Below are 23591 nucleotides of genomic sequence, written 5' to 3'. Positions count from 1 at the left end.
ATCTTAAATCTTAGTGATGGAAGAGACACATTATATTGTTAAGACCAGAGGAAAGGTTTGCCCTTGGTTCTGCTGGAGCTGCTTGCAGATTCCGGTCCCCCAAGCTCACAGCATCCTCTCAGAGCTCTCTTGCCCTTTAGCAAGAGGCATTTTAACACAAGGCTCACCATGTTGGATCCATTTTTCTTCCCTCACAGTTGCTGACCAAATAGCTTGATACCTCTAGGGACAGAAAATCTCCCATATATGTGTAATGCAGCTGCTTCTCCCATTACTTGATCATAGCATGAACCTCTTCTCTCTGATCAGGATATTGCCTGACCCAAGTGATATCATTGAACTTACATTCAGGCTGAATTAACCATGTTGGTTCAGTTTAGCGAAGCTGGTAGTAATCTGGAAGCCAGTACAGCTTGCAGACCTTTGGACAGACTTGCAGTGCCTCTGTCAGGAATAGGATAGAACGCTTTGCTGGCAAACTCAAGGACTGGGCAAAGTGGAGAAACAGAAAGTTTTCCACAGAAAATGGTTAGCCTAATGTCCTTCAGCCCGCTCTTAGTGTGTGTGGCCTACCATTCCCCCTTGGTCTGACCAGCTGATCTAGGAGTAGGTGATCTTTCCACTTGAAACACCAAGAAAATGCTGCCCCCCTTCCTTCAGAGATGGGACCCTGGGTTCCTTGTGAGTGTTGGCACTGGAGTTATGTGAGGAATCCCCTCTTTGCCCTACCATCTCTGTTGCGAGTAGGTCGGGCATTCAAAGATCCTGTTCATGGGAGTGTTGGGACAGCTGGATCCTTGTTCGGTTCTCGCTGCTCCCAAGAATGGAGCAGAGAATCATCTGCTGAGGCTAATTTTAGGTCTCCAAACATTGCCGGTGTCCCTCTGAGCTCCTATTTGTGTGCGATCCTGTGGCTCCCTGCTAAGAGCTATGTGAGAGTCCTGTATCCTTGTGTATGAAGGTTTTGCTGGAGCATAGTGTCCCAGGGATTGGGAAGAACTTTGAATTCCTCACTTACCTAAAGTGTCTAAGCTGTATCAGATGTACGTGTGACCCTTTTTTTTAGCCCTAGCACCAAGCACCCTTTGGACCTTGCTTTGTGGGTGCTCACGCATTGTGTATTGGGAAGTGTTGTGGTTTAACCCCGTCTGGCAACTAAGCACCATGCAGCTGCCTGCTCCTCCCTGGTGGGATGTGGAGGAGAATCAGAAAACGGGTAAAATTCATGGGTTGAGAAAAGAACAGTTTAATAGTTAAAATATAGTCATAATAACTGTAAAGAAAAGGGAGAGAACAAAAAGAGAAATAAAACCCAAGAAAAGGCAAGTGATGCACAATGCAACCGTGCACAACCTGCTGACCAATGCCCAGCAGTCCCTGAGCAGCAATCAGCCCCCCTGACCAGCTTGCCCCATTTTATGTACTGAGCATGTTGTCCTATGGTATGGAATATCACTTTGGCTAGTTCAGGTCAGCTGTTGTGGCTGTGTTCCCTTCCAGCTTCTTGTGCATCTCCCTGCTGGAAGAGCATGGGAAACTGAAAAATCCTCAACTTAGGTTAAGCACTACTTAGCAACAACTAAAGCATCACTGTGTTATCAACATTATTCTCACACTAAATCCAAAACAGATCACTGTACCAGCAACTGGAAAGAAAATTAACTCTATCCAAGCTGAAACCTGGACAGAAGAAGGCTGCAGCTTTCCAGCCTTTTCCTGCAAAAAATGCAGCATCGTTCCTGTTTGCAGCAGTCATTTCCTGTTGTCTTGGATGGATGCAAGTGGTGCAGAAAACAGCCTTCCATGAAACCTCTGCATGTGGAAATACTCCAAAGCCCACAGCTGAGATGAGGGCCCTCTCTCTACGGCTCGATGGCTGCTTGGCATCTGCCACCGCCATCCACCAGTGCAGCACAGGGTGAGGCCTCCTGGCTTCTCCCTTGTTTGTACACCCAAGACATTTGGCCTCTCTGTGCTTTTTGGTTTCCACCTGCTCAGGTGGTTTTTCTGCAGCATTGAGCTTAGCGCTGAGCTTTGCTAAGTTACATGTTGAGGCAAGACATGGCTCTGCAGTTTTGGCCCATCTTTATTTTTATCCCGTCTAAGACATGGTTGATGGTATCAGAAGGAAGTTGCATGGTCTCCTGAGCTCATGACTCACCCTGGATCAGGACCAAGGTTTTGCTAGCTTCTGCTTCAACCCTCAAGTGATGTAACTGGTTGTGCTGGGCCCTAGTAGATCTGGGCAAGGACAGAGTGGGGAGGGAAGCAGAGCTTTTAGAAGTTCTTTTTTATCCATTCTATTAAGTCATTAAATTCATTCATTGAAAGATATTGGCAGGTATCAAACCTAAGTGTAGTTCAGCAGGATCCTTTGTCTTCCCCTTGTATCTTGTGCCTGTGTGGGAGCGATGAAAGGGAGAGGAGCTCTGCTTACATGCTGGGTTGGGTAACCGCTTAGCGACACATAACAGTAGTAGACAACAGTTTTTAGGAAGCAAAGCAGGGTCCTGTCTCTGGTCGAAGCCACGGCAAGGTTTGATGCAGCAGAACAGACCTGCCTGAAGTAGAAATGCAATGGGACTGGAGGGCAGATACTTAGGAGATGCCTGCCAGGCAGCAGCAAGAAGAGTCAGGGACCCCCGTTTCCATCAAACCTGGTGCTGCCACAAGGTAGAAAGAGCTCATGGGGCTTTCTGACTTGCAGGCAGCTTTGTTGTGCTGATCTGGGCTTGACAGGGACTGCATGTCACCACCATGGAGCAGGCGGTGTGGGGCAGGCTGCGATGTTGAAACACCCTTGCCTGCCACAGCATGATGGGAGGTACAGCCAGAGAGGCCTCTACAGCCCAAGTCTGGCTGCCCAGCTCTCTCCTATGTTGCACCTCAGGACTGGGCACGGTGGGGTATGATGCACACAGGTCCAGAGTAGGCACCTTGCATGTGAAATGGGTGGGGATGATTGCTTGCTGGGGTGGGCTTTGACCTCTGGCCCCTGTTGTTCCTTGGGGTGATGAACAGCCCTTTAGAAGCATGTTGAGGCTTTTGGGTGTTGTGCAGCAGGTTTCATGTGTGGGGCAGCAGTGAGGGGACAGCAAGTCTTGGGGGAGCAGAGACAAAGGAGGGAGGCAGGGGGGCATGCTTGGGGGGAATTGCTATGGCAACTCACCGCTGGCAGCATTGCTGCACCGTGCTTCCCACAGCGCATGGCGGAGAAGGAGCCGGGGCCAATGTGCAACCTTCTTCAGTCCTCAGTGCAGCCCTGTCCCAGCCGTGACATGAGCTCAGCTCTGCTGTGCTCCTGCATGACAATCTGGCACCTGGAGCCGTGGTCAGGGGAGTTTTGTCCATTTCTTTCCCCCTTTGGCCCCTTGTTGGGGAACGTCAGGCAGCTCCTGTTTGCAGACCTGTTCTGTTTGAAGCCTTGAGTTGCAGAGCAGGCCCAGCCAGAAAAGGCTCTCCTGAGCCCTCTCACTGTACCACAGAGGAAAGTAAGTCATTCTGCTGCTCTGGCTTATCCTCGGTTAATCAGTGTAAGTGGCTCCAGTGATGCTTGCATCTTCCCAGGATGCCTGGCCCTGTACTTGCCGTCCAGCTCGCACAGCCAGCCTGCCTTGCGCCAGGGTATCTGTACTCTGATGGAGAGCAGATGTGCTAAGTGAGGCCTCTGATATGGTCTGAGACCATCATCTGGGGCAGGTAAAGGAGATGTTAAATGTTTCTGAAGCTGCCTTTGAGCAGACCCATTGCCAGATGCTGGTAGAGAGCTGGCTCCTGTTGCTGAAGAAAGCAGGAAGCATTGTGCCACTTGCTGTGCAGTGAGAATGGGTCAGGAGGGTGGCTCCAGTGTGGTCATAATGTGAGTGTGACTGAGATCTGACCTGTCTTCCATGATGTGCCTAAAGCCCTGGATGTGAGCCAGGGGGAAGGGACTGGCTGGCAGCAAGCACAGCTTGCCCGTCTCAACGTGGATGGCTGCAAGAGCTGTAAACCTCTCTCATTACACCTCTCAAAGGTCAGTGCTTGCAGTGAGCTACAACACCCTTCCTGCAGCTCTGTGCCCAGCCCAGAATGAGAGGGGAAGCAGCCTGCCTCACCTTCAAGGATGCTCTGAGGTCAGATGTGTGGGGTTGCCGTGAGGTGGCACATGCTGCTGTAGTGCCTGTGGCCAGAATTCATCTGGAACTAGGATGCAGGCAAAACTGGAGGGGAAAGGATGTCTGTCTGTGAGCTGTCCAGATGGCCCTGTGCTCACAAATGTCATGATCCTTGCCTCATCTGTGACCCCTCCATCCAGTTCCGAACCAGGGTACAAAGCCTCAGAAAGTCCCCTGAAAACCACTTCACCATTTCCAGTCTGCCATAGTGTCCTTCTATTTTGGATGATTCTAAGATCTGTATAGACTTCTGAATGCTCTCTAGTGCTACAGTTCCAGTCATCTTAAAACTCCCAAATAGGCTAAACTTCTTTGTAAAATGTCCCCTGGACTCCAAGACCTGATGTTCTCAAGGGAGAGCAAACTAGGAGTTGGCAGTTGGAATATGGAGCCTCTGGGAAAGCTGCCTGCCACAGACAGCAGTGCACTTCCTTCCTCCTGTGTCCGACAGGTTCCTTCTCTTTCAAAACAGGGGAACAGCTTGCTCTGCACTAGCAGCTGGAGCCTGCTTCCCATGGAGGAAACTGGCACACCGGTACCTGACACTGAAGGCAATTTCAGATCACCACCTTGAACTCTTCATGTATGTAACCTTGGTGCGAGAACTGACATTACAATATATTATGGGTGCGGATGATGGTGAAGCATGGTCAGAATCCATTGAGCCAAACCATAGTTCCCTCTGACCCTGCTTTCACAGTCCGTTGTTTCTGATCTTTCCTCTGGACTGAGGCCACAAGATATGCCGTGAAACATCATGGAGTGGATGCAGAGCCCAGCAGATAAGGCTCAGGGTTACGCATGTGTGTTGGGATGTGGATTGCTAGTTTGTAGGGCAGAGGGTGTTTTCTCTTTTGCCATTTGTATAGCACCTTGCATGCTGAGATCCTTGCCCAAGACTCAGGATCCTGGGCACTGTGACCTGATGAGTTATAACCGTGTCATCTTTGAAAGGCTGCTCCCTCTCTTTGTGTCTTGCCTGTTAATACTACACGTTTTTAAGTACAGCACAAAGGATCAGAAAAGCCCAAAGGCGGTGGGGTCACATACTCTGCTCCCAATTTGGGGAGAAGTTAAGACAGGCAGTGCTGGAATAAGCATTTAGGGTGAGGCAGCCAAGAGAGATTTCCTCCTGGCTGAGCTGTGGCGTTGAAGTTCGGAAAGTACTGTGTGGGCTACGTGCTGCTGCGATTTGCTGCTGCCATCGCCTTAGGCAAGTCTGGGACATGCATACCTGCTAGTAGTCAAATGGGGACACTGTAGTAAGCAGTGTCACTCTGAAAAAATGGCCAGTGTCCTTTTGGACGTCAGGACCAACCTTAATGCTGCTGCTGGGGGTTTTGGCAGAGAGGTGATGGATCATTGGGACCAAGAGGAAACTTTGACTCGGTAGGTGTTTCTACCTGCATTCCCTAAATTGTGAGAAGATAGTTGAGCCTAGCAGTGCTGTACAGATCTCCCTGTCTGGAAGATACATAAAGAATAGCTTGTAAGAGCCAACTGTCTGCTCAATTCAGAGCAGGGGGAAATGCCTGGACTCTGTGCACTGGGGTTTTCTTACTGCCTGTCAGCAGTGCTGTAGCTGTGCGGAGAGAGCGTAGCGTAAACAGGTTAGCACAGTCACTCGAGTCCTTTCTATACCAGTGTTTGCATTACTGATGAGATTAGCATAGCTGGACCAGTGGTGGACAAAGAAGGTAATTCTCAAGGTCCTTTCTGCTGTGGCTGCCAGAAAAATAAAGCAGTTATGCCATCAAGTAGCGGGTCTGAGCTTTGCTTTCAATTCATTTTCTAGGAGCAGCAACAGCTAAAATTATGAGCAGTTTTTGAGGAGCTAGAATATTCTCAGGCTTTTTGTCTGGTCTTCTGACTGACAGAAGACTGACAGTCTGGGATCTTAAGGTATCTGCAATTTGTCCTGGCCATGTGATAAATCTGGATAGAGAGAACACAAAAATCGGTAGCATAAATCTGCCACCCTGAAAGTGCTCCTCTTGCTGCTGTGCCTGTTCCCTGTAACCAAAGGGCTGTTTCATGGCTTAGATTTGTTGAGGGAGCAGACTTACAGCACCTCTCTTTCTCCTGTGCAGCTATCTTCCTGGCAGCTCAGCAGGAATGATTTACTATCGATTACAGCTCTCTTTAATGCTGTTTCACTACAATATCATTCTGTTAGAGTAACTGAGCAAAACGCCGTGGTGTTTCCGGAGGAAGGCTGCTATCAGAGGCCACCCCTGTAGCAGAGGCTGGAAGCGAGGAGGAACAGTTTACCAGGAAATGCCTGTGTTCATGTGCTGGTTGCTTTTGTGAAGGAAAAGACATCTCACCCTTGAAAGCTTCCTCACTACATGGCTCCAAACGTGGCTGATGGAGCTTGCACCGGTGTGAGCAGTAGTGAGAATGCTGCCCTCCAGAGCCTGGGAAAGGACTGACCAAAGTGGTGGTCTGGAAAGAAAAGTCTAATTCTGTCCTTAAGTGAATCTCCAAGTAGGTTTTTTTGGAGTGTTTTTTGGTTTGGGCTTTTTTTTTGGTGGTAGTGTTGATTTAGTTTGGGATTTTTTTTCTACTGAAAAGAAAAGGTATTGCCTGTGCAAGAGTAGGGAATTTCCTTTGGAGTGAGCCTGCCTGAAATGTGATACATCTCAGATGTGTGTTAACAGAGAAATGAAAATATTGTGCCATAAAGTGATAGGGGATAATGAGTTTAATCTACTATTATGTTGTCCTGAGAGATGGAGCTGGAGCAAGGGTATTGGCAATAATGTGATCCTTTGCATGACAGCAAGAGCAAATACCACCTGAACATGCTTCCCTGGGGAGGCATGAAAGGATCTGTTTTCAGAGTCCTCAGGAAGGTGGGGGGAGACAGCCAAGAGATATGAGCCTGAAGAAAGATGTGAGGTTATTTGCAGATGAACAGTACATAATAGCTGTGCATTTTATGTGGCTAGAGTTCTGCTTTCCCATTCAGTGACCCAGCTGAACTGGACAATGCTGGGCTCTTAACCTCATTGCGACCTTGAGAAATACAATAAACAAACTGACTTTCATAATGTTAGTGAGATGTCTGACCCAGAGCTGAATGAACAAATCTTTAGCTTCTCTGCCTACAAGGTAAATAGATGGGTGGTGATTTGCTACAGCACCGGAGATAGGGATTTCAAAGGGTGCTGGTGTGGGTGAACGCTACTGTGAACCTGATCCTGGTAAGCAGGCCCTCAAAAGGGTTTTGGAGTTGTGTGGTGAAAACAGAGGGGCTGAGGTCAGTAACTGGAAACTTACCAGCTCCTAGAGCTGGACCAGAGAATCCAAGTCATTACTCAAACACATGAATCTTTTAAAGAATGCAATGACCTGCTCTCAAGGAAGTGTCCAGTCACCTACCAGCCTTTTGGAAGTCAGGGCACTCTTCTGGTTTATAATGCTCTATCTGGGTCTTTAATTTTTAATTTGTTGTTGTTGTACCTCTGTGGCATTACCTTTCTTTTCTGGGCCATGCTAAGTTACATGCATCTGGTGCAAAGCCTTCATGTCCCTGTCCCCTCTAATGCCAGAGAGCACATGGATCACCCTGTGGGACCAGCTGTAGCCCAGCAGAGCTGGGTGCAGTCTATATGGCTAGAAGCAGAGTGGGCCCAACTTTGGCTTCAGAACAGGTGAGAACAGAGGAGTCTCGTGATTCGGATAGATACTTAGTGGAGGACACGTAGGTATCTTTACCTTTCCCTATTGCTGGGGTTTTGAGAGTTGTCAGTACCACCCTTGCCCTACTCTCCATGCTGTGCCTGGTGCTGGGGTTGCCCCTCCCTCTCCTTCTTCAGGGCAGGGACAGCATGCTGTGACTCAGTTTCCCCGTGGCCTGGGAAGGGAGGGGCAGAGACGGACCGGAAAGGGACAGAGGGGAAGTTACAGCAGCTGGTAGGAAATGGCATTTTGGGGTGCTGCAAGATGGCCCTACCCCATCCTATTTGCAGAGTTGCCGTTTTGGGGTGCAGCGGTGCAAGCCTGCTTTGTCTACTGTGGAGCTGGTGTTTCAGGGTGCTGCAGGTCAGCTCTGTTCCATCCCAGCTGCAGAGCTGGCATTTCCAGATGCTGCAAAGCAGCCCTTGCTCCATACTGCCTTCTCCTGTGCCAGAGATTGTGCTAGGGCAGGGAGGGCTGGCTGGACCTTCTGTCCCCTCTGCATTCCTGTGTGCAGGGCATATGATTACAGATAGTTCCATGGCACTGCTTCTTCCAACAAGTGATTTATGGGCTGCTGCTCAGGATGTGGGTCTGAGCTTATCTCAGACAAGGCAAGAATCAGGAGTGCTGTCACTGCGTTCTTGCCTTCGTGCAGGCTGTGGAGGTAACAGCATGACATCCCTTGCTGTCTCTGCTTTGCACTTGGGCATGGAGCAAGGCTGTACATGGGGGCAGGAGCAGAGAAGTCCTTGCAGGAGTGACAAGAGGAGAGCCTGGTCCCACCTGCTTCCTTTCTCACTCCTGTTCCTTCCTTATGGCCCCAAATCTGCCTGCATGGAGCACGTTTTGTAATAAACCTGCTGAACTGAAGGAGATTTTAATAAATAGTTGTGACCCCAACCCATGCCCACAGCTGCAGTGTGGGCACAGGATCGCCACATGCACATCTTGGTAGTATTTTGTACTGATGATGAAAATAATCAGAGACATCTCCCTGCCACCCCACCCCATTGTATCTGATGTGTCCTGCAAGCCACCAGCACATTGTCAGCACAGCTCTTTTCTAGGTGGAGGGTAGGTTCAGCTTCCCATGGATGTTGCAACCCGTCTTGCTTCTGTGAAGCACTCTTTATTTGAGGCAGTGCCCTAAGGGTTAAGCCAGGGCTGCAGGGTAGGGTTTGTAGCAGGAACAAAGAGGGCTTTTAAGGTCTGTGTTGGGCTAGGAATAGAGGGAATGGATTGAGCCTTTCCCAGTGTGTTGAATTACAAAGGTCGTGGAGACCCTTTTGCTGGGTGGCAGCAGTGGTTGAGGTCCCTGCTGGAAGTGGGGCAGAGAGAAAAGAAATTGTGAGAGTCAGTGAGAGCAACTTCATGGGGAGCTTTAAGACCAGAGTAAAAACTGGAACTGTATCCTGAGATGAATATTGAACACAAGGCTGGGAGCCAGGAGGCCAGGACTGTAGGCTTTGTGCAGGCCTTCTGCCCTAGGATTTTTGCGTGGTTTGGTTTTGTTTTTTCCCTCTATAATACATTCGTGGCTGCCCCCCCACACGGCACCTAAACTTACTGCATCAGTGGTGTAGCCAGCACTTGAGCCTCTCCAACCTGCTCTGAGCCGTTGAAAGCTGCAAAGTGTAAAAGGCAGTGCCTGCAAGGGAGGATCTCTCCAAAATGCAGAAGAGACAGTCCTGCATGCCTGCAGGCACATTTTGCCTTGACAGAAGAGGGAAGTTGGCTTTTTGATGCCTGCCCGAGTTAAAACTGGATTTGACATGTATAGTTAAGCAGGAAAGACCAATTCTAGATGCTTTCCTAGCCCCTCCACTTAATGTCATCTGCTTGGGATTCCCCATGGAGCACAGCACCAGAGTGTCCAGCAAAAGAAGCTAGGGAAGAGGTGGATGGCAGAAACCTCTGTTTCCGTTCCCACAGTGAGGTGGAAAGAGGACATGGCTGGTTTCCATCTCGAGCTTCAGATGGCGTGAGCCAGCCGGCCAGCCCACCCAGGAGGTGTACAGAGGGCCACAGGATGTGCTGAGTCAACAAGAGCATCCCCTGGCTGAGGGCGGGGGGCTGATCAGGGCTGCAGAGACAATAGGAGTTTCCAGTTTGCAGGAAGGTTGAGCGCCAGCTGCGAACCACACGGTAGGCTTTCCAATTTTAGCAAACTCGGATTTGTGTTACTGACCAGAAAAGGTGGTTTAGTCCTTAAATTTTCATGCTGGGTTAGCAGGCACTTGGCCATTCAGCTTCATCTCCTGGCACAGGCGTGCTCCCCCATCTAAGCTTTCATTTAAAGAAATTCCACATCTAGTCTTTATGTTGGATCAGATTACCTTGGATGTGATTTTTGGAACAAAGGGCTGATGCTTCACTGGGCTCTGTCTACGAGATGAAAGCTGGTCCGAGGGAATACTTGTTGGAAGGATGACTGCAGCCACCACCTAAATTAGCAGCCTGGAGTCTGCACTGCTTTTTCAAGCACCACGAAGGGAGGAGAACTGTAGGTAGCACAGAGCTGCTGTGAGAAGGGGAACCCAGAAATGGAAGGCTTGGTTCAGAGCTTTTGGAAACCATAATGTCTTCTGTTTACCTTGGTAGATGGCCTGTTCTCAGAGTCATGCTCTGTGTCTGTTCTTTTAAGCAGCAACCGTTTCAGCAGAAGCATCAATGTCTTGTCCTTCTTGCTGCTTAGCATCCACATTGAGAAAGCCTCAACATCCCTATCTGTTGTTGCCCCAAATCCTCTCTTCTCATCCTATCCTCTGGCATCGCCTGTGCTGCAGAAGCATGCCACCAGCATAAAAGTGGGCAAATAAACTGGCTCCTCTCTGCTGACAGTTCCCAGCTTACTGACCTGAAATGTGCTATTTGAAAGCAGCAAGGTCTTGTCACTGTACTTTGGAGGGATGCTCTGCCACTCTTCTTAGCCACCTGGGCTGGAGAAGGGGAACACAAGGCAGTTGCAAGGGATCCCCTTGGTGTGGGAGGGACATCAGCACCAAGAGCAGCTTGTCTGTCTGCTCTTCCTCCCAGCCTGGATGGAGGGGGGTGTTGCAGATGCGGTGTTACCCCTCTGTTAGTCACAAATGGGGGGCTGGCAGGAAATTGTCACTGTCTGGCTCAAATTGGAGCAGTTCCTGGCTGCTCTAACTGGATGTAGGGCACATGCCTCAGCTTCTCTTTTGCTCAGGGCCTACGGCGGGGAGCCAGCCTTGTCTAAGACCTCATGTAGGTAATTGCTGCTCTCTCAGAGGCTCCCAGAGCTTGTGGAGAAGACCATCTTTTCAGCGGTGACAGGCTGATTTAAGCATGAACATTTAAATGGCTGGGCCTGCCCTGCTGGTGGCTGCAGAATTTTGTTCCAGTGCTTGCCCAGTGCTGTGACCTTGGTGACACCGTGACCATGGTGCTGGACCCGATTTTGGCCTCACTGATGACACACATTGAACACTATGGATCTCCCACCCCACCTCCCTAGAAGGGACCCTGGGTACTGGAGCATTCTGATGGGGGGGGGTGGGGGTGGTGCAGGGGAAGCTGCTGGAGCCCACAGGACCCTGTGTGACAAAAAATTGTTTTCTTTGCACTGAGAAGGGTAAAGGCTCTGTGCATACATGGTGAGGATCGGAAACGTTAAAATCCAGGGAGAACCAGCAGTCTGACATACAGTCCTGAGCTTTGGCAGAAAATTCTTCTTTGTCCCTATTAATATGAAACGTGTGATTAGTAGGGCAGTGAGAAGTATTACTACATCTTAAAAACACCTTCCACCCACCCACCCCTCCCTTCTTCCTGGGCTCAGCTTTGCTCCAGATTTCTCTACCTCCTCCCCCCCCCAAGCAGCGCAGGGGGCAGGGGTTGGGGGTTGTGGTCAGTTCATCACACACTGTCTCTGATGCTCCTTCCTCATCAAGGGGAGGACTTCTCGCAGTCTTCCCCTGCTCCAGTGCAGGGTCCCTCTCACAGTCCTCCACAGATTACTCTGACATGAGTCCTTCTGATGGGCTGTGGCTCTTCCCGAACTGCTCCAGCGTGGGTCCCTCCCACGTGTTGCAGCCCTCCCAGCGCTGAACTACAACAGCGGGGCTTCCCACAGAGTCCCAGCCTCCTTGGGCGCAGCCACCTGCTCCAGCGTGGGGTCCTCCACGGGCTGCAGGTGGGTATCTGCTCCACCGGTGATGTCCATGGGTGCAGGGCACAGCCTGCCCTCTCACCACGGGCTGCAGGGGGTCTCTGCTCTGGCGTACCTCCCCCCTGCTCTCCTTTCTTCACTGACCCCAGTGTTTGCACAGGTATATCTCCCTCACGATTCTTCCTCAAAGCTCCAACTCTTCCTCCCAGGCTCCCCTTCTTAAATACATTATTGCAGAAGCTCAGCCACCATTGCTAATTGGCTCGGCCTTGGCCTGAGGCAGGTCTGACTTGAGAAGCTTCTCACAGGGGCCACTGCTGTAGCCCTCTTCCCCGTTACCAAAACCCTGCCACACACACACAAACTCAACACAGTCTGCGACCGGGTGTGCTGCACAGACTGGCATTTTACGTGCATGCCAGCACTCTTGTGTGCTCCTTGACGCAGATGGATGTGCTCTGGTACGCGGAGCTACTCGCCGTCTGGGAGGCGTGTGCCACATCTCTCGCTGGGCTCTGGCACAGCTGCAGTGTGCAGTCTTCCTCTTGTCCCCTCTGTCTGCTCTGGTTCCCTCTGAGAAGGAGACTGATGTTATCTGGAAGGCCTTGAAAGGGGTGTTGCTGCGGGATAGGTGAAGGGAAATGATATGCGGCAAAGCCTGTTTGAGCATCAGCCCCTAGCATTAGGGGAATTGCTAGTTGGAGAAGCAGCCTGTAGAGGATGTATATACGTAGCACCATGTATGTGGCTTGTACTGTCCAAACTCAGGAACTGCCCAAGCCTGTGGGCCCTGTGTGGGCAGTGGCACTAGCTGATGCTGAGTGACCATAGCCATGCTTAGAAGAAATCCCTTTCTGGCTCCCAGGAAGCTCTCCATCCTGGAGAGTCAAACTGTGAAGAGGCACAGCCTGGGGGGGCATGTTTGGCTGTACCCAAAGGCAGGTTATTTGACAGATGGCTTGCCTGTGGATCTGAGCTGTGGTAGTGCCAGGTAACCCTCCAACAGCCAGCTGTGGGGGTCAGGCTACCAGAGAGCCGATAAAACGAATAGGTTTGAGCCTCAGAGCCTGGAGGAAGCCCTCCCCCTGCATCTCTCCTTATCTCGTCAGTGCTGGCACACAGAGGATCTCCCGTCTTGCCTGTCTGTCCCGTCTCCCCAACCATGGATTTGAGCCAACAACATCATCTCTGCCCCTCCTGCCACTGAGTGCTGTGGGAGGAGAGGGCTCTGGCACAGCCTGGCCAGCCTCCCAGCCCGGTTTGGAGTTTGTGACTTTGCCCTGACAGCTCCGGCCTGGTTGCACACGCACAGTCACACACACATGTGTGCGTGCACAGTGCTGTGGCAGAAATGGGTGTCAGGCGGGAGGAGGAGGTGAATCATAGGGGAATGAGTCAGCGGGAAGCAGAGGGCAGGTGCTGGCCCATGGCTGGACTTTAAGGGACCCCAAGGCCTAGCAGCCCATGCTGGGTCCCCCCAGCCGATGGGGTAAGAGTATCAGAGGAGAGCTGGTGGAGGCAGTGCATGTGGCTTGGGAATGGGTTGGGATCTGGTCTGGCCATGTGCCACACCCATGCTCTCCCCACATCTCCTCCAGCCATGGGTACACTGCTGTCCCGAGACAGCCTGGCGCATCCTTGGTGCTGAGGCTTTCCCAGGAGGGACTGAGGAGGAGCACCACAAGGAAGCAGTTTGGTGACCAGGTATCCCAGCTTCTGATGTCTGAGGTGGATCTTTGTCCCCACGTGGGCAGTGGGGTGTCCAGCCAGCTCTGGGGAAGCTGAGCAAGATGTCTGTCCTAGTCAGATCCTGCCCAGTAACTTTCCAATCCGCTCTGAGAGAGCAGGGTAGAAAAATAAATGATCCCTGATGGGGCAGAGAGTGATAAACAGATAGCTCTGGATTGGATAAATGCAGTGTCAGAGGAGAGCTGGGACAGGGGTGACGGTGCACTGGAGATCTGGGGGCATGGTTGGTCATTAGCTCCAAAATCTCTTGAGTGATCTGGGCTCTGCTGCAGACCCTGTAGGGTTGGTGGGGTTGTGGATAGCTCCTTCCCTCATGCACAGACCTGCTCTGGGCTGTTGAGCTTTCAGCTGGCCCAGCTGGTCTCTGCTGAGTTTGACTCCTGATGGTCCTGCTCATTGCTCCTGAGGGCAGGTCCCTTGTGGGCATGGTGGAGATAGGCTTCATATCAGTGCCACAGCAGTGAAGCCAAAGCTCTCTGTCTGTCTGTGTTTAGGGCCAAACCTCTCAGAGCAGGTGCTTGGGACTCCCAGCTCAGGATAACCTAGGTGCTCGGGATAACCTAGGTGTGTTGCAGCAGCTGCTGGTATTGCTACCAACCAGAGCAAAGATCAAATACTTGACCAAAACCAGCTTGCACTGGTCTCCGTGTTGAAGTGAGTCTCTTTTTTTCAACATCCCCTAGGTGTGCAGGTGTCTGCTCCTCAGCGCTGGCTGCAGGTACCTCCTGTCCTCCCTAGTGGCACCTTTGGCTGGGCAGGATAGAGACTAACAGGCTCCAGCAGTCTCCAGAGATATTCTGGAGCTCTGGCCCTGCCCTGGGGTTTCTGGTGTGCTGCAGCGGGCAGAGGTTTGAGAGTGGTGGGTTTGTGCAGCCTGGGAAAGGGAAGGCAGTGAAGGGGGCTCTCACCACTGCTGGCCAGCAGCTGTGGGTTTGGAGAGAAGCTGGAGCTGGGATCTCCTGCGAAGTGCCCAGGGACAGGATGAGAGGCAATGGCACACAAGGGAAATTCCAATTAGGTATTAGGAAAAATATTTCCCCGCAAGAGCAGTCAGACTCTGGAGCAGGGCCCAAAGAAGGGAGGTGGTCTCTTCATTTGGAGACTTCCAGCCCTTGGCAGGGGCAATCCCTAAGCAACCTGCTCAAGCTTGGCCCTGCTGTCAACAGGATTGGACCAAAACCCCCTGAGGTCCTTTCCCACCATTGTTGTTCCCTAGTTCTGCAGTAGCATCTCATGGCCTGTTGGACTGACTTACTTGGAGGCAAATGGAGGGTTCAGGGGGTTGTTCTGTTTGTCGTCTTCTGTCTTGGTTCATCTTGCCCATACAGTATTAGCAGCATTGGGAGATGGAGGCACTGCCTTGACAGCATTGCCCAGCTCATTGATTTGCTCCAGCCTATCCTAGCTGGAGCACCCATCTCTCCAGAGGTCCGCATTATTCCCTCCCTGTGTGAGCACAAAAAGCCAGTCAGCAGTGAAGCACAGGGTGTAAACCATCCGCCCTGCTCTGCTGGCAGTGCAGAGCTGTGATCCGTATGGGGCTGGTGGTGCTGTCCGGAGGCTGGGAAGGACACTGGCCCCCAGCTCTCCAGCTGGAAGGGCTCCAGGTTTATCTTCCCCATGGTGCCTGTCCCAGAGACAGTGGTGATTGCATGGGAAGTCTCCAGTAGCCTTTTTTAAGACTCCAGCTGCCTGAGCATCCCAAGCAGATGGAGGCTGAGATGAGCCCAAAGGACTGTCTGGAAAGAATTACTTGCTCCCAGTATTTTCTGTTTCTTTGCCAGCCTTTTATTCTCATGGCTGCTCTTTTCCTGATCCTGTCCTTCCGCAAGGCTGGCTGCTGGCAGTCTTATCAGCCTTGTCTTCAGAAACAACTTTGCTGTGCAATTTATTGTGTGTCTGAGCTTTGACCCTGGTGCCTGATGCTGCAGAAGCCCATGTCCAGTGTGTAAGTGCTCAGAGGGCATTTAGTGTTTGTCCCATCCCATCTGCAAGAGTCATGAACCAGCGCAAAGGGGGCTGCATGTAGCCATGGCGCCTGGGCAGAGCTGATCTGCAGCAGTATCTATGTCTGCCTCCCTGTCTGGCAGAGGCTGGGATGTTGTCCAGCCTCCACAGGTGCTTTTATGTGGGTTTTCAAGGTCTAGGACATTCCCATGAACCTGTGTTAGTCCCCAGATCTCTTCTCAGGTTGCTCCTCTCAGCCTTTCCCTTGGGCTTGTTGATGCTTGGCTGCCATCTCACTCAGCGCTCTCCCTTCCTCTGTTACTCAATACCACTCTGAGCACTCTTGCATTACTTGGATATTCCTGCTAAAACACCCACACACATCAAGAGCATCAGGGCCTAGTGGTCTGAGCCAAGAGGCCCCTGGAGACCATTACCAGCTGCATGGGTATCTCACTGTGTGGCCGAGGATGAGCTGATTCCTGGTAGTCGGTGGAGAGCTCTTGTGTCTCTTGTGGCTCCATCTCCCAAGGAGGGTCAGGTCTGGGGGGGACATCTGTGTCCCCGGTGGCATGGCTGCCACCAGAATTGAAGGTGTTTTGGACCCATTTGGCATAGTTAAGCTGGTCTCTGAGGTCTCTTGAGCTTTGTGTGTTCCCGCAGAAGCAGCACAGCAAAACATGGGCAGCAGCAGTGGCAGCAAGCAGTTTTCTGGGGGTCTTCATGTCTTTCAGGAAATGATGTGGGGGCTTGTGTCCTGTGCAGGTGTGTTGTGTGGGGACGCAGATGTGCGTCAAGCCTGTCCCTATTCACTATCAGTTCTGTGAAGACGGAGAATGCTGATACGCCGGTGCCACAGGGCTGTGTAGTCCCTGCAGGCTGCACCTGCCAGATAGCACCGAGGGCAGGTCCTCTTCAGCCTCTGCCTGACGTGAAGCACCACTTGAGCCTTGGCTTCCACCATTCCCATGCAACATGCAGGTGCCATGTGGATTCCCCCTTCCATCCTGAGGGCATCCCTGGCTGTGTGGATTGCACAGAGCCCTGCAGGAGCCCAGCCACCATGGAGGGGGTGGTGGATGCACCAGGCAGAGGGCTCTCCTGTCAGTGGGATCCCACAGGTGGTGCAAGATGTGTGGATCAGGAGCTTTACCAGTTTCATGGGATGAAATAAGAGCTGTGCTGTGTCTCCCACTTCCCTGCATATGGGTATGCCTGCAGTCAGATATGGCAGTCCCTCCTAGCCCCTCATTTCCCTTCAAAGGGTTTTGTGCCCTTGTGTGTTTGCCTCCGTTACGGGCAACAGTGTGAGTGTTCAGGTGACAGCTGTGGCATCCTTTTCCTATTACCAGCAGGGTGTTTCTCTTTCACCTTCAGTCCCACGGGAGGGAAAGGCTTCCTTTTTTCCTGACAAGGCACAGGACATTGAATTCATGGTGGAACTCCTCCTTCCCTGCAGTAGTCCTGGATGTGTCCAGCTCTTTACAGAGATGTACAAAGCCTCACCCGTATGGCCCGAATCCCTGCCCAGCCCATCTCACTGCTCTGGCCTGCACTAGACTTGAGACTTTCTACATCGCAGCTGGAAAGAGGTGAGTTGGGTGGATGTGCAAAGCCGTGTGTGTGTGTGTGTGTGTGTGTGGTATCTCCTCCCCCCATGCCACGTAGATGTCTAGCACAGGGAGTGGAAAAGATGCTGAATGTCCCCACTGCTGCTGCAGCCTTATCTGCAGGCTGCAGCTTGGTAATGCCGAGCCGGAGTCCTGAGTTCCTGTGCCCAAGCACCTCCCTTGGAGGGCTTTTACAGTAAAAGGAAGTGTATTGCAAGAGGGCTTGCGGTGGGGACGGGCAGTTCTCACGGGGTAAATGCTGCATGCACAATCTTTGCTGCCCTCCCCACCACAGGCACTTCACCTGCTCCCTCTTCCCATGCATACCTTTGATGCCTGTGTCGTGAGCTGCTTGGGGTAATGCAGAATCCCTGGGACCTTCTCTGCTGCTCTGTGGTGCGCTGGTGACCATTTGGTGAGGTAGGGAAAGGTGACACTGCTGTGGATTTTCCAGATGTGTGTTGGGGACTTGTCAGTGAGGTGTGTGCAAGGAGGCTCAGGCTGGCAGGGCTCTGGGTGTGTGGCAGCTGAGGAGGGGAGGGAGACTGGTGTACGTTATGGTACAGGCTGCAGCAATCAGGAGGTAACGGCATGGGTAAAGAGCTGGGGACATTGGGCATATGCATGGGGGTGCGTGTAAGCAGGGCAAGATCTGATGGTGGAGGAGGACAAGACTGGGGTGGGAGTGAAGAGGAGCGCACTCATGGGGATGCAGAGCCCAGCTGCCATGTGGAGGTTGTGGGGAAGGTGAGGGATTGTGCATGCAGGATCAGGCAGTGTGGATGGCTACAGGGCATTGGGATACAGAAGGAGCTGCCTTGGTAAGAGGGAAGATGAGGCTGTAGATGGCTGTGACTGTATATGGGAGTGACTGGAGGGAGAAAAGAGGAGACAGCAGAGGTGGGAGGAAAAGGGGTCCTGTCACCCACTGATTGCCGTGCTATCTTCTCCCAGCTCACAAAGCATCAGCACCCCTGGCACTCCCTGCCAGGGGCTTGTGTTTTTGTATCCTGCTTGTAGTGATGGAGAGTGGTCTGGGCTGTTCATGCCACTCGGTTAGGTCACACTTCCCATGGCGCATGGCCCATGACAGGTTGCTGATGGCATAGGAGTTACGAGTAAGCGATTGTCTTTCTTTTGGGGATGAGTTCAGTGGGTTGGGATCGTGTTCCCAGGGCTTCTGATGCAGACATCAACCCCAGGGCATCATTCTTCCTCTTGGGACATCAGATAAAAAAGCTTGTTAATGCTAACATTAGTGCATCACTTGGTATGGTGAGGGTCTAGATGGAGACCTGCCTGGGCCTGGAGGTTGCCTCCCTTGGACAAATGTCTTTCAATAAGAACTTGAAACACGACAGTGCACTGGTGCCCTGGTCACAGCTGGAGACCCCAGGTGTCATGCAAATGCAGAGCAGAAGTGGTCCCTGCCTGCTGCTGGGACCCCTTAGCCTTCTCGTGGCTATCCTGTGACCAGCCACACAGGCGTGTGACTTTGGAATCACCAACGGTGGAAGATTTCCCCATCAATTGCAGGTCACACCAAGGTCTGGAGCACCTGGTCTGTGTGGTCATTCAGTGGCTGAGGTCCCTATCCCTTGGACCACTGCCCCTGGAGAGAGACGGGAGGACCGGAAGGGAGCTGGCTGACAAGTCCCTGTGTCTGGGTGGCCAGGGGCTTGCTTTCACTGCGGGCACTTTCTTTTTCACCCCGGGGTGATTGCTGAGGCCACTGTACCACTGCAAGGCCAACACTGTTGGGCTCTGCATACTGACCTGGTGGCAAAGCTTGCAGGCGCAGTGCCGTCTGCGCCTTCCCCCTGGGAGCAGTGGTGCGCAGCAGCTACCCCGAGGTGAAAAGATGCAGCTTTTTATGAAGCAGAGCCAACCCGGAGGAATTTTCCTCTTGTGGCCAGCTGTTGTCCTGGGCCTGGCTTGCGTCCTCTAGCACTTCCCACCCAGCACTGCCTCGGGGAGTGGAGCAGGGACTGGCCCACCCTCCGGACTCTCTGTGCTGGACAAGTGAGTGCCACCTCGGGCTCGTGGGGGTGAGTAGCCTCGGTGGAGCCCAGCAGCATCCTGCTGCCTCTGCAGGGATCCTCTTGGGCAGCGGAGAGTTTTCCCCACCCCCAGCTCTGCCGCTGCCTCTTTGTTTTCTGGCAGAAGCCTCCGTGCCTTTTCATTGCCGTTGAGGCGCCGAGCAGGAGCCTACATGTGCCGTGTGTGCGTCTCGCTGGGAACGTGATGCGGGCTGGCAAGCCTGCCGGGCCGGGCGTCTCCCTCGCAGGGCTGCGGAGGCCAGCCGGCAGCTTCGGGGGTCTCCTTTCCGTGGGCTGTTCCTCCGGTCGAACAAGGCTTCGAGGCCGCTGGTTTCCTCCACGAAACCCTCTTTTTGCATTGGCAGCGTTTCTGCACCTTGCCACAAGTGGAGTAAGTTGTGTGGGAAGGGGCCGGTCCTCAGCTCGGCTCTGCTGGGGGCTCGGGCTCTCGGCGGCGGTCCTCCCTCGCCCTCGCTCCTGCTGAGAAGGCACCTGAGATTAGAGCAGCGCCAGGGGCTGCGGAGCCGGATACGGCGGAGGCTGAGGATTGCTTGTGCTGCGCCTGCCTCTCCGCGTATTTGATCTCTCGACTTCCAGTGGGGACTGAATTCCTGTGCTGGATTCTGGGCTCGGCTCTTGTGAAAGGATCCAATTATTTCAGAGCTTTGAGCATCTCCATTTGCTGCCCATATTTGCGGCGCCCGGGTCTGCGCTGGCTGGAATTCCAAGTGATTAACGTGGCTGTGACATCCCTCCTAGGGGTGTTATCTTTGCATGCTGTCCCCCACCACCCCCCTCTTCCTCCTCCGGCAGCGAGCGAGAGAGACAGGCAGGCAGAGACAAAGGTCTGTCCTCAACCTGGGCTGTCCTCCCCGTGAGCGGCTGCTGCATGGGATTTCCCTGCCCTGCCTGCTGCAGGTTTCCTGGGCTCCCGGTCGAACATTGGAGCTGGGCAGCCGTGGGCTGTATTGCTGAGGTTTGAGCCTGCTGGTGCTGGGTGGGCAGGGGGTGCTGCTGGCTTTGGAGAGCTGCCCGATTGTCCTGCCGGGATTTTAAGCTGCTTTTCATTCTTCGACTGCGCTTTCCTGGGGAGAGGGGCAGCCGTGCATGGAGGGGAGGCTGGCGAGGGGGGTTGGACGTGGGAGAAAGCTGTACACAGGTGGCCGTTGCATAGTAGGATCTGCCTGCAGACCCTGCGAGCCCCCCTTCCCAGCTGCAGGCTATTGTCAGCGTTGCTGCCTGCACGCGAGGCACCCGGGCAAGGTGTGTGGAGGCGATCCACGCCAAGACGTGGGGCATCAGAGGGAGCAGGGCTAAGCCCCTGGGCTGGGGACTCTGCTTCGGCTCCCCCAGCTCCTGGGAGAGGTTTCATTGTGTTATCCTGGGTTGGCCAAGCGGAAGGGCTCAGCCCCTGCGGCACCTGTACGTGGGGCTGGGGCTGGGGAGGCACCGCATGTCACTGGGCAGACCTCAGCCCATCAGGAGCCTGCTGCAGCCTGGAGCCCCAGCAAGGCATCCTGCAGAGAGGGCTGCTCTGTCCCCAGGGGCATCTGCACCCCATCAGTGTCCCCTCTCACGGGGTGGGAGGAAGGGCAGCAGCAGCACCTCCTGAAGGCGGGTGCTGCGGAGCAGAGGGAGGTGTCGGGTCTGTCTCTGTAGAAGCTGTCTCTGGTGGTTTCCAGGAGCTCACACGCCTAACATGGGCACTCCCTTGCCCCATCCTTCCCCTCTGGGCTCGGGCTTCCTCCCCATTATCAATCAGCACAGGGGCCAGCACTGAGCGAGGCTCTGCATCTGCATAAATCTGGCACAGCAGGAGGCCTCCTTAGGACCCCTGAGAGCAGCACTTGTCCTTGCAGTGGGGCAAGGATGCTCCTTCCCTCTGCATCCTCCCTCCCTCCCTCTTCCTTATTTCCACCAAGTGTGATCTCCTTCCTCCCCGACCTGAATTCCAGGGGGATACCAGAGCCACTTGTCTTTTCCTTCAGGCAATTTGATTCTCTAGCATCTCTCTAACCAGCTTCTCTCCAGGATTGCCACCTCTCCTGTGGATGGTGCTGGAGGAGGTCCCCAGCCTCACGCGTCTGTCTTTCTCCTGACGGATATGTCTGATCTGTCAGGCTGTGGAGAAACCCTTCTGTGGTGGCAGCATTGCTGCTGGTTCTGCCATCCTTCAGGGTTGTGATGGAAACTTTCTGCCTGCTGGCACTCCGCAAGCTCTGCTCTTAGGCTGTGCCAGGGAGCTTCTGGGTTTGTACTTGCACTGGTTAGATTTCTTTCCTTCTCCTTGGGTTCAGATAGGACTGATGGAGCCGCAATTTATCTTCCAGGCAGTTTGTTTCCAGCAGTTTCTGTTGCCTCTTCTCTTACTTCTCTTACTCTGGCCGTACTGGGAATGATTATTTGTTTTCTTATAATGACAACCCCCCTCCTTCCTGGCCTCGTGGTTCCAGCTTCACGCCCAGTGAGGCTGCAGAGGTCTCCTTAGCACTTCCCAGAAGAGCAAGCAGGAGAAAGGAAGGCAGCAAAAGCCACTTTAGGGTTGCTTTGCTTTTTTTTGTGGACTAAATGGTGCAAGAACCCCTCTTGGCCAGCACCCATGGCGCTCTGCCCCAGGCAGCAATGCCCAGAGAAAAGCCTCTTGTCCACTGGTCGTGTGTCCCCTTGGCTCGCTGGCAGTGATGCTCTGGGAAGCCTTGTGGATCCTCACTAGGTGAGCATGGCTCCTTTAGGCACAGCTCTTGCTCTCCTCCTTGCAACAGTGCTGTGCTACCAGCCCTGCCAGGATCCCCTTTCCAAGGGCTCTGCCAGTCCTGCCCCATGACAGATGCCCCACTGGCTGGCAGATCTGCCTCCACACCCGTCCCACTTCCTTTCTGGCCGCTACAGTGCATTTAAAACAGCAACAGATCCGTTTACAGGCTGCAGCCCAGCATGTGGTACAGCTGCTGCATTGCCCAGCCAGGGTCACTTCCTCACTCACCATTCTGCTCTGTTGCCACCAGACTGAGACCACAGTCTGTTAATCCTGGGTTCCCCCTGGATGTGCTAATAGGAGTGAAACCATCAGGTGAGGCAAGTCCCTGACCCTCTCCAGGCCTGGCTGTGATCCTTCATCAGGGTCTGGTGACTCGGTGTTCGTGGGAAATAGCATGTGTGCCCCAGTGCTTGAGATACACTCCCTCCCTTCAGGTCCTTTGGAACTGAGTATTTTTTGGCTGTTGAAACATAGTGCCCTTGCTGAGGCTTCACCGGACTGGAGGAAGAGAGGAAAGCTGAACCTGGCATAGCTCCAGACCCAGGTACTGGGGGGCTCTGGCAAAAGCACAGGCTTCGTCCTGTCTCCTGAGCATTGAGGGGGCCTGGCAGCTTGGCAGGAACAGAACAGAGAGCAGGAGGAGCTGTGGATAGTTTTCCTCCAACAGGCTAAGTCCTGTCTTAGAGTCAGGCTGAAACACTGGCAAAATCACTAACAGTTGGGCTTAGGAGGGGCCAAACCCTTGGAGCCCCATGTGCTGCATCCGGGGGATGGTACCTGTGCTGCTCAGCTGAGCTGGTGAGGACCTGGACCTGCCTTTGTCCCATCCCGGTGGCCAGAAGTAGGGCTTTGGGGTTGTCAGGACTCAAGGGGAGGAAAAGAGAGGGGTGATCAGGTGCTGTCTCCCTGTCCCTGCTTGGGGTGCAGGAGTCCCTGGTCTCTATAGCGGGACGGTGGGCTCCTGCTGGGTGCTGCAAGAGGCTGAGCCCTGCTGCGAGCTGGCTGGGCTTTCAGTGGGGAGGAGTAGCCCTGGGAGGCAGAGCTAAACACAGCCAAGAGAAACCCTAAGGCTAGGGGAAACGGGATGGGAACCTCCCCTGGACACAGTGCCTGTGCTGCAGCTGCTCCCCTTTCCAGGCTGATGGGCAGTCATCCAGTGGGAAGTACAAAGAGATCCCAAAGTGTACTTAGAGACACTTTTGGGATGATCTGGGGAATTCTGGCATTTGCCAGCACAATGCTTCCAGTGACAGTATCTGGGTTGGCAAAACGTGGTGCAGCCCCTTGTGCTAGGCGTGTCCACTACTGGCTAGTGCTGGCATCACCTGGTGACTGATGTTGAGGTCTTGGCTGGGATATATTTGTGGTGTCAGCATGTCAGCCTCTCCCGATGAACCTATTCTCCTGAAACACAGCTGCTGCTGGGGAGCAAAGGGCTATGACTGCAGAGGGACATGAGAAGGAGAAAGAAAGGGTGCAGGTGAAACTATGTATTTGTCCCAGCATGGACAC

General features: G+C 53.2%; 1 protein-coding gene across 6 annotated transcripts in view; it reads left to right on the top strand.

The window, feature by feature from the left end:
* ATOSB (atos homolog B) overlaps positions 1-23591 on the top strand; it is a 41536-nt gene that overhangs the window by 6765 nt on the left and 11180 nt on the right. For 3 of the 6 annotated variants that reach the window (XM_074932795.1, XM_074932799.1, XM_074932794.1), the window contains exon 3: positions 17132-17264. The exons of 1 other annotated variant lie outside the window; for it this stretch is intronic. The gene's annotated coding sequence lies outside the window, so the exon portion shown is untranslated. Of the gene's footprint in view, positions 1-17131; positions 17265-22513; positions 22624-23591 lie in introns of all 6 variants that reach the window. 2 more of the 6 variants (XM_074932796.1, XM_074932797.1) reach the window with 2 other exon arrangements.

Source organism: Athene noctua, chromosome Z, assembly GCF_965140245.1.
Source record: "Athene noctua chromosome Z, bAthNoc1.hap1.1, whole genome shotgun sequence".
NCBI lineage: Eukaryota > Metazoa > Chordata > Aves > Strigiformes > Strigidae > Athene > Athene noctua.
The sequence above is the reverse complement of the archived record's forward strand: the minus strand, read 5'-3'. Positions and strand labels throughout refer to the sequence as shown.